Source organism: Terrapene carolina, unplaced genomic scaffold, assembly GCF_002925995.2.
Source record: "Terrapene carolina triunguis isolate 2854851 unplaced genomic scaffold, T_m_triunguis-2.0 Scaffold227, whole genome shotgun sequence".
Classification (NCBI taxonomy): domain Eukaryota; kingdom Metazoa; phylum Chordata; order Testudines; family Emydidae; genus Terrapene; species Terrapene triunguis.
The window spans coordinates 624,426-633,556 of NW_020664578.1; positions in this window are offsets into that span (position 1 = coordinate 624,426).

Genomic DNA, 9,131 nt, shown 5'->3' on the forward strand with positions numbered 1-9,131 from the left:
CTGCAGCACAGCGCCCCCTAGTGCCATGCTGGGGCACTGGGGTCAGCACTGACTCAGAGGGGAGAGTGCCCCCTACTGAGTCCCCCGGCCCGCTCCCTGCAGCACAGCGCCCGCTGGGCTCATCACTGAGTCAGAAGGGAACGCCCCCCCCCCCCCCCGGCCAGTCTCGCCACTAGCCCTCCGTGCAGCAGAAGCGGCCTCCCATCCAGGTACCAACCCAGTGCAGACCTGCGGAGGCCCGTGGGTGCAGTGTGATGCCACAAGGCTGCAGGGGGGAGCGGAGCCGTTCGCCTGGGGGTGGGGGTGGGGGGCGGGTTGCACCTGGCGTTCACGTAGGCAGCTCCCAGCTGAGCATTAATTAGCAAAGCGAGAAGCCAAGCTCGCCTGAGCGCCGAGCAGCGCAAACCACACCCGGCTGGCCTAGAATAGCGCCGCGAAGCTGGCCCACCCCGAGGTAAGTGTGTCGTGGAGCCCCCTCGGACTTCCCGCCTGGTGCTGCACGGCCGAGGTTGCCTCGTACCTGCTCCGCCAGCTGGGGCTCACACGCGCGGGCGGGAGGATGCATGTGGTTGCCTGCAGCTGAGCAAATACAGCTCTGCTGTAGACCTGCAGGGGGGAGAGACGCCAGGCTGGACTGACGTGGCAGGGACCCAGGGCAGCGGGTTTAGGGGTTGGAGCATGCGGGGGGGGGGTGTAAAGCGTCATGCACTGCACACAAATTCCGCTGGTTGTGAGGCCCCGGAGACAGGCGTCCGCGGCTGGGCCACGCACCCCCCCCAAAAGGAGCTGCCCCCTAGGAGCTCATCCCTGTCTGTTGGGGGCGGGGAAGGGCTGTGGTCAGCCAGCAGGAGGCGCCCAAAGAAAGGTGCGAGGCTCCCATTGCAACCAGGCTGCGTCTCCCAACGCCCAGGTGGGAACGGCCCATCGGAGCTGCCACCTGGCCCAGGGTCCTGTCTCCGGCAGTAACCCTACCAGGGGCAGTGCCGCCCCCGGCTTCCACTCCTGCCTTCTGGCAGCCAGAGCTTTAGGGTCCCAGGGAGGCTGGGGCCCCTCCCGCCCCCAGACCAGGGCTTGGGAGCAGTCGGAGCAGAGACCGTATCCGGATGGAGCCGTGTTGGGTTTCAGGCTGAGCCCAGCACATGGAGAGTTTACCCGGTGCTGGGGGGGACCATGAGGGGGGTATGTTACTCGGGGCTGGGCAGGGATGTTAGAGGGTCACAGAGGGGACGGGCGAGTCGACCTGCCCTGGACTCACTAGTGCTGGGAGACGCTCCTGAGGTGGAGAGGAGAGACCAGTGGGGTGGCTAGAAAGAAAAGGAGCCCATGCAGCTCCCCCAGCCCCAGCTAGGGGTGAGAGGCTGGGCTGTGTTTGTCCCCCCTCCCCAGTGGGGCTGCACAGCGGTCACCAAGGGCAGACTCTGACTCTGTTGCGGGACTTCGTTAACCACCCTTGGGAGGAGCAGGGAGCCAGAACAGACCCTGGCTCCCTCTCCCAGAGCTGGGCTGGCCCTGCTGGGCTCACAATAGATTTCAGCTCCCAGGCCCGGCGCTGGGTTGGTCTTTGCAGTTAGCTGCAGGCTGTGGCCACTTGGGAATTTGTGATGAGAGGGAGCACAGAATTCACATCCTGCTGCTCCCAAAATTGCAGCCACTGCCACTTGAGTGAGGGGAGAGAATCCCCAGTAGCTGATTGCAGTACAGGGCATATGACACATGGATGAGCAGTTCTGATTCCATTCAGCAGAGGGCAGCAGTCTCTCTCTCTTTCTCCCTCTCACTGTATTGCACTGGAGGCGAGTTGAATTCAGGGGAATCTGAGTCGTCCTTCCCCAACCTCCCTTAACATGCCGTGCAAATCCAGGGAGGTTTTTCGGAGACAGACGGCGAAGCCGAGGCTGCACTTCATCTCAAGGCCCGGAGTGCGGCGGAGGGGCCGGCAGGGTTAAGTGGGGGTGGGAAGATTTGTGTGACAGTAACAAGTGGAGGCTTTTAGAAGCATATAGACCCTCGGGGAGGGGAGCGGGGAGGCCAGTGCAAAGATATGAGCCAGATACGAGTGGAAGGAGATACAAGCCGGGGAGTGGAACTTCCAATCCCAACTCCTTGAGGCTCTGGGGGGGGTGGGGGGTGTCACTGCAGCAGAGACACCACTTAGAGCCGCCCTCGGGGATCCCTCATCCCGCACTGGGGGCTGCCCTGTCCTTCAGCGCCTTGGAACAGGGCCGGCGAGGTCCTCGCCCCACCGCAGGGCTGGGCCTGGCGCTCGGTGCCCGGATTCCCACTGTTCCTTGGGGGAGTGGCCGCCCGCCGTGGCTGGTGTTAGCCGTGCTGAGACATTTCATTTAATGCCAGGCGGGGCAGAGGGGGTGGCTGCGCCATGGGAGACAGTGAGAGCCCGTGGCGGTGGCTGGCTTGCCGCTCTGTACACGGCTCCTGCGGTGGAAGGTGCTGCCTCCCCCTGGGGGCCCCTGTCTGGGACAAGCACCAGGTTTGTGGGCAGCCTCCCCACGCCGGGTTCAGTGACTGGCGCCTCCGCTTCTGGTCGAGGTGTGACCTCCCCCGGCAGCCCAGTGTGAGTAGACGAGTCCATGGTCTGACAGGCGGGACCCTGGTTTTCACGTGCACTCTGCAATGTGTGTTGCACTGGAGAGCGGGTGGCTGTTTTCCGCCCCCCGCCGCCCCTCTTCATGGGTCAGATCTGCCTCAGGGCGGCGAGTGACTCTTTCCATTTGCATCTTGCAACAGAAGAACACGGTCCCAAAGCGAAGCAGCAGCAGGAGGACGGGACTGTGACTGCACCTGAAATGGCCCAGGAACCAGAGTACAGATCATCCAAAACAATCCGGAAAGTTCAGGACCAACCAAGGCCCTCGCTACGGCGGCTGGAAGAACGTAGGAATGGCCGGAGCGGCTCAGACCCAGGTCCGTGTGGCCCAGTAGCCCAGCTGGTTCAGAGGAAGGGGGGAGAACGCTGCAGTACCAGAGCTGGGATAATCTGTTCCCACCCGGAGGTCTCGTCCTCGGCTTGGATAGTCAGAGCCTGGTTTAAACTCTGAAGCCAGAGGTCTGAGATCCCGGCCAGAATTCACGAGGATCACTCCGGATATTCTTGACACCCAGCCCTTTTGGGAATCTCAAGTTCTTAGCCTCAAGGGGTACGTCCACACGGCAGAGCGATTGGATCAGATGTGATGTTGTAACTCAAGCTGCTGAAAAGGGGATTCTTTTGGGAGCTGGACTATGTTTCATAAATGAGGCCCCCAGAGAGGGGGAGTATTGTTTAAAAGACTTCTGTCCGTGAGTGGAATACTTCCGGGAACCTGAAGGGAAACTGAGGCAGGGCCTGCAGTGGCATGCCACGCTCAGAGACTGCCCCCCCTCCTACAATAATTCTAAATAGTTATATATGGATAGTAATGATCTCACAATCCTTGCGGCTGAATAAACGCTTCAGCTCCGAAGCCCTAGGTGTTTGCCAAGAAAAGGCCAGCCCTAGCCTGTAATTTTGCAGTGTGTTATGTATTTGTATTCCTGTTAGGCTGGGGAGCCTCAGCCACGGATCAGGGCCCCGTGGTGCTAGGTGCGGTACAAACACAGAATGAAAAGACAGTCCCTGGTCCAAGGCGCTTGCCATCCGAGAGACGAAGATGGACACGTTGGCAGTGGTACCAGCTCACCACCAGCCTAACCCTTGTTGAGATTTTTGTGGGCCCCTCCCCAAAGGAGGGTGAGCAGAGGGAAGCCGGCGGTGGACAGGGCCTGCACTGCCAAGTCACGCTTCCTCTTTCGGTGTGCGTGTTTGGCTGTGTTTAGTGCTCATGAGTCACTTCACCAGCTCTTGCTGGGGTCGGGTCAGCCGTGTCATCTAGGGAACCGGCAGACGCGCTCCTTTGCAGGGGAAGTTTTGACTTCAGGGATGGGTCCGTTGTTGCTTTTATTATTATTTACTCCCTGCGTTGCGGTAGCGCTCCAGAGCCCCAATCCTGGCCTAGGACCCCATGGTGCTAGGCGCTGTACAAACACAGAGCAAAGAGACTGTCCCTGCTCCAGAGACCTTACAACTGGCTGGCTGTTCTGCTGAGTTCTGGAGGCTCAGACTTGGCTGCCTGAGTCTTCAGAGGAAACCTTGCAATTCCCCACTGCCTTACCTTTGCTTTTCCTCCCCCCGTCTTCCGTCACTCACTCCATCAGCGTAGCAGGAGCTGCACTTTCTTTTTTGTTGTTTCAGGCCGAGATTGTCCAACATGACTAGTGAGCTGAGATGCCTTCAAGGGGCCTGGTTTTCAGTGAGTACCAAACCCCCTGCCCGCTGACAATCAATCCCCGGAAAAGGGTCGCAAGTTGGGTGCCCAAAATCGGAGGCCCCCACAAATCACTAGCAGTTTCGCCAGCTCCAGGCATTGCAAAATCAGGATCCCTGAATCCATCTGGCTCCTGAGGTTTTTGCTCATGGGAGCTGGCAATGCCGGAAGCGCCTTTCATGGCTGCCGGGCAAAGACAGATTCCCGGCTGGTGGGAACATTGAGAATTTGGGGATGGCCCTGGGGAGCAAGGGGGTGTTGGTTATTGTGGCCCAGCGCTGCCGCCTGGCACACTCCTGCCCGAGCGATGCAGGATGCAGATGTGGTTCGTGTTAGCTGCCCTGTCTTCTGCAACAAGCGGCGCTCCGCTGAGGGGACCCTGGGTCCGGATGGGGCTGAGTATCGAGGGCTGGTGAGACTAAAGGGAAGGGAATCGTGGGTCAGGAGAATGGTGGGGGGAGCTTGGGGGGTGTGTGTGAGATTGTGGGATTGCATACTCAGGGCAGCCACGTCTCTGCCGCTTCACATGTCACTTACATCTCGGGCAGAGCCGTCAGCCTGCCCGTGGCTCCACCAGAGTCTCACGCCCGGGGCTGAGCTGGAGGGAGGGAGCAGTTCTGGATCTGAGCAGGGAAAGGGTAACCTGCGTCTCGGGCGCAGCAGCAGCAGTGAGGGGGCCTGAGTATTAGTACCAGCTTCCCCCAGAGGGACCCCGACTAAACCCCTTGCCCCCCCCCGAGGCCCCTGTCCCCAAAGTGACTCATGCCAGCCTCCAGAAAAGCCTCAGCCAGGCCCCCAAAAGACCTCTGCTCCAGAAAGTCCCCAGACAGACCACAGGCCTCTGTTCCCCTAAAACACCACAGCTAGTTCCCCCAGAGAGCCCCTGCCCCTGCAGACCCCCTCCCAGACAACCACCAACGCCAGAATCCCCCCCACCCCACTAACCACCCCCTGACCCCTCCCCAGCTATTTGACCCCTCAGCATCCACGACACCCTCCAGCATCCGCCCCAGCACCCACCAAGCCATCCCCCATTTACCCCCCCTTCACCCTGCCTGACCCCATAGCTGCCAAGCCCCTTGCATAGCATCCAAGGCCAGAAGGGACCAGCGTGATCATCTACTCTGAGCCCCCCGCCCTCCATATAGCACAGCCCAGGGACTGGCCCCAGGGCTTTTAGAAAAACCCCATCTGGATTTTAAACCGGTCCGTGATGGAGAATCCAACACGCCCCCAGATCAGTTGTCCCCGTGGTGAATTGCTCTCCCTGTTTAAAACGTCTGCCTTCTTTGCAGGCGGAATTTGTGTGGGTGATCTGCAAATTAATCTGAATATATGCAAACGACCCCATTCAATAATTTGCATAGGTGGAGCTGCACAAATCCAGGGGAGTGAGGTGTAGCTCCCCACACAGCCCGGGGGGGGGGGTCTCTTTCGTGGTACAGCTGCGCCACCGTGTGGGCTGCGTGATAACTACAGGCACACACTGGGCCCCTCGCACTACCCGATGGGGAGAATACCCCTTCCTTCGTGTGCCTTGTCTATTCAAGCGGTGAGCTCTGCGGGGCAGGGACTGTCTCCGGGGCCTGGCCACACACGGAGTTATTCCCTGTGTGGACGAGCCTGGAACTGCGCGCTTGTGTGGCCCCTAGCACCTGGGGGGCCCTGATCTCAGCTGGGACCTGCAGACACTGCACGAAATACACCTTGTGATCATCAGAGCCAGTGTTGTAATAAGGCTCTCGCTGCAGACAAGGAAGCCTGTGCCATTTCTCCCCTCCCTGGGGCTTGCAGGATGCCCTGAGAGCTGGGGAGGAGGGTGCTCTGGGTGAACAGGTTTAAATCAACAAGCCCAATTTCTTCCCCCCCACCCACCACACACACACACTGGGACCGCTCTTCTAGCTGGCAGAGGCCTTGTCCTTTTGCTGCTGTGATGCCCATTTACCACCAGCTGGGGATCTTGCCCATCGACTCCAGTGGGGGGTGATGCAGATTTGTGCCAGCTGCAGCAGCAGATTTGACCCATGTCTTATCAATTAAATTAGCTTTGCGCACAGCCCAGGGGGACACAGTGCCGGCACTAGAGCAGGCTACACTGTCGCGCTGCCCTCTGGCCCTGGAGAGATGTCATCTAGAGAGGAGCTCCGTCTCCATGGCCCAGGGACAATTGCGGTGCTGATACTTGTCCCGCAGCCACAGAGAACACGATGCAGACGTCACCAGCAAGCGGGTGAATGAGCGACAGCTGCAGTGGTGGGTGGCTACTTCTTTGCGCAGAAGCAGCCTGAGACCCGGCAGCTCATGCCACCCAACAGGCCCCCACGTCCAGATGGCTTTCCGTTTGCTAGTGTCCCAGGTTTGGCTTTGAGCCGGTGACCTAGAGGTGAAAATCCCACCTCCCATCCTCCTGGCCAAGAGCTGGTCTTGTGCGTATATCGGTGTCGCCTTGCAGCTACTGCTTAACTTGGCGTGAGCTGTAGACACTAGGGCATGGCGGGAGCTATATGTAATGCAGCCGTTCATGCCCTTAGGTGCAGACTGAATGGGTGAGGAACTTGTCCCTGATAGGACCTTTGATCTTCATCACTGCAGGTTTAGCATCGAGCTCAGCCACTGAGCGGCACTCGGGCCCCACAGGGATGGGCGTGTAATAGACAGGCTGGTGCCTAAATAGAGAGAGTTCCTATCGGCTGAGACGTGAGTAAATACATGCTCCCCGGCCGCTCACCGGGGGCAAGGCAGCTAGGGCAAACCTGTCCACTTTGTAACTCCAGTTTGAACTGGTCAATTCTGCACGCAGCACAGGCCTGGAAAGCGGGGCGGGAAAGAGAAACCCATTCGGGCTGCTAGCCAATACTCAGGATTTCCCCATGCCGGTGACCTAGTGACTCGCACACTAAGCAGAGTTGAGTTGGGTCAATGTTTGGATGGGAGACTTTCAGAGAAAGGCCTGTGCGCTGGTCGTTGTTATCCGTAGTGCAGTGGCACCGCCGAACCCCATCGCACAAATAGCAAAGAGACAGCCTCTGCTCGGGAGAATTCACAAAGCAGGACATTGCAACAGGTGACTAAACAGGGGCGGGGAGAAGGTGGCCAGATTATAGGAGCAACAGGGAGCACGTATCAGTTACACCGCTCCATTATTAAGATCTGTCAGGACACGAAAACGGTGTCTGGCTCAGCGTGCTGAGTTTCTTAAAGGGCCCGTTAAAAATGAATTAACTAAACGAATGAGCGGATTTACGTGCCAGTTCTCGGCGGATTGGTTCTGCACTCAGAGAGGAAGGGCTGGAATTTGGGGGACACGTTGCAGTCTTCAAACATGGAACCACGCCTGGGGCTTCGATACCAAAGGTACTTTCCCCAGTGCATTCCTTGCTGGCCCGTCTATTTCAGCCTGGCACGAGCGCTGCCCGAGCGAGGTGCAGGTGCAGTCTGACTCAGTGGGTTAGCACTGGTTTGCTGGATGCCAGCCCAGCTGCGAACAGCCCAGGGTGTGCTGCTGCCGCTTACCAGAGCGTGGGAGACACGCACGCAGCCCGTTCCCTGGCATGCATGCCCTGGGACTATCCTAGGCTCCCTGGAGTAGGGGAAGTCATGGCGCCTGGTACCTGCCCCGGCTCTGGGTGCACTCCATCCGCCCCCTGGACAGCGAAAGGCCTCCTGGGGATTGTGGAAATGATTGTGGATCCTTCAAGGGAAAGGCTCTCTGAGACTAGTGAATAAGGATCCCCCACTCTGAGCCCCTGGGAGTGCTGCCCCCCAAGGACCCCCATGTGCAATGCATGGACAGGGCCCCCTAAAAGCATCAGACAGATGCCTCCCCCATAAAAAATAGCATGGTGCATGGAGGGTGACTTAGCAGGCTCTCATCCCTGTTCCCCCCCCAACCAGGGAATGCTGGGGAAAGTGACCCCAGCCTCCCCCTAGCGTTGCCCCCCATAACCTTGTTGCTAACATGGGGCTCTTGCCCTGTGCAACATTTTCCTAACGTCCTCTCCAGCTGGGCCTTCACCTGAGCCCTCCATTGCTGTTATTTGTGTGGCAGTAGCACCGAGAGAGATCCACAGACACGGAGCGAGGGCTCCAAAGTGCCCCCAGTCAGATAAAAGCTGGGAGGGGAGACAGAGGGGAAGGGACTTGTCCAAGGTCGCACAGCAGGGCTGGGAATAGCACCTAGCTCACCTGAGTCCCAGGGCAGTTCCCTAGCCACTAGACCCCGCTGCCCCTCCAGGAGTCCTAGTCCCAGTGCATTGCCGGGATCAGAGCCCGCAGAACAGACGGGAGGTTCTGTTACATGCCGTGATTACTTCCAGCGCAACATCCCTCTGGCTCAATACGGCGGCCTCTGTGCTGCGACGGGAAACTGGTGCCAACTTTGGCCCACAGGGGAGAGTTCGAAAAGCAGCCATTGGGATAACGTGAGCGGAAAAGTCTCTCTGCATTTTCCACTGCTGGGCAAATCAGATGGAGGAAAACAGCCCCAAACCTTCTTCTGTCAGGGGGAAATGGCCGGGCTGGGACTGGGGGCACCAGCACAGGGGGAATTCATTAAAAAAAAACAAAAAACTTATACTAAATTAAAGCTCTTCTGCAGAGAGCATTATTGGAGTACTCAGTACCCCTCCTTCCCCCCAATGCCCCCAACCCCTCCTCCCTTCCCCCACCCAACTCACCCCTTCCTCCTCCCTCCCCATCCCAACCCCCCAACCCCCTCCTTCCTCTCTGCCCCCCAACCCCATCCCTCCCCCTCTCATCCCTCCCACGTCCCAAATTCCCCTGCCCTACCCCCTTCTTCCTTCCTCCCATCTGTCCTCTCCCCCCATT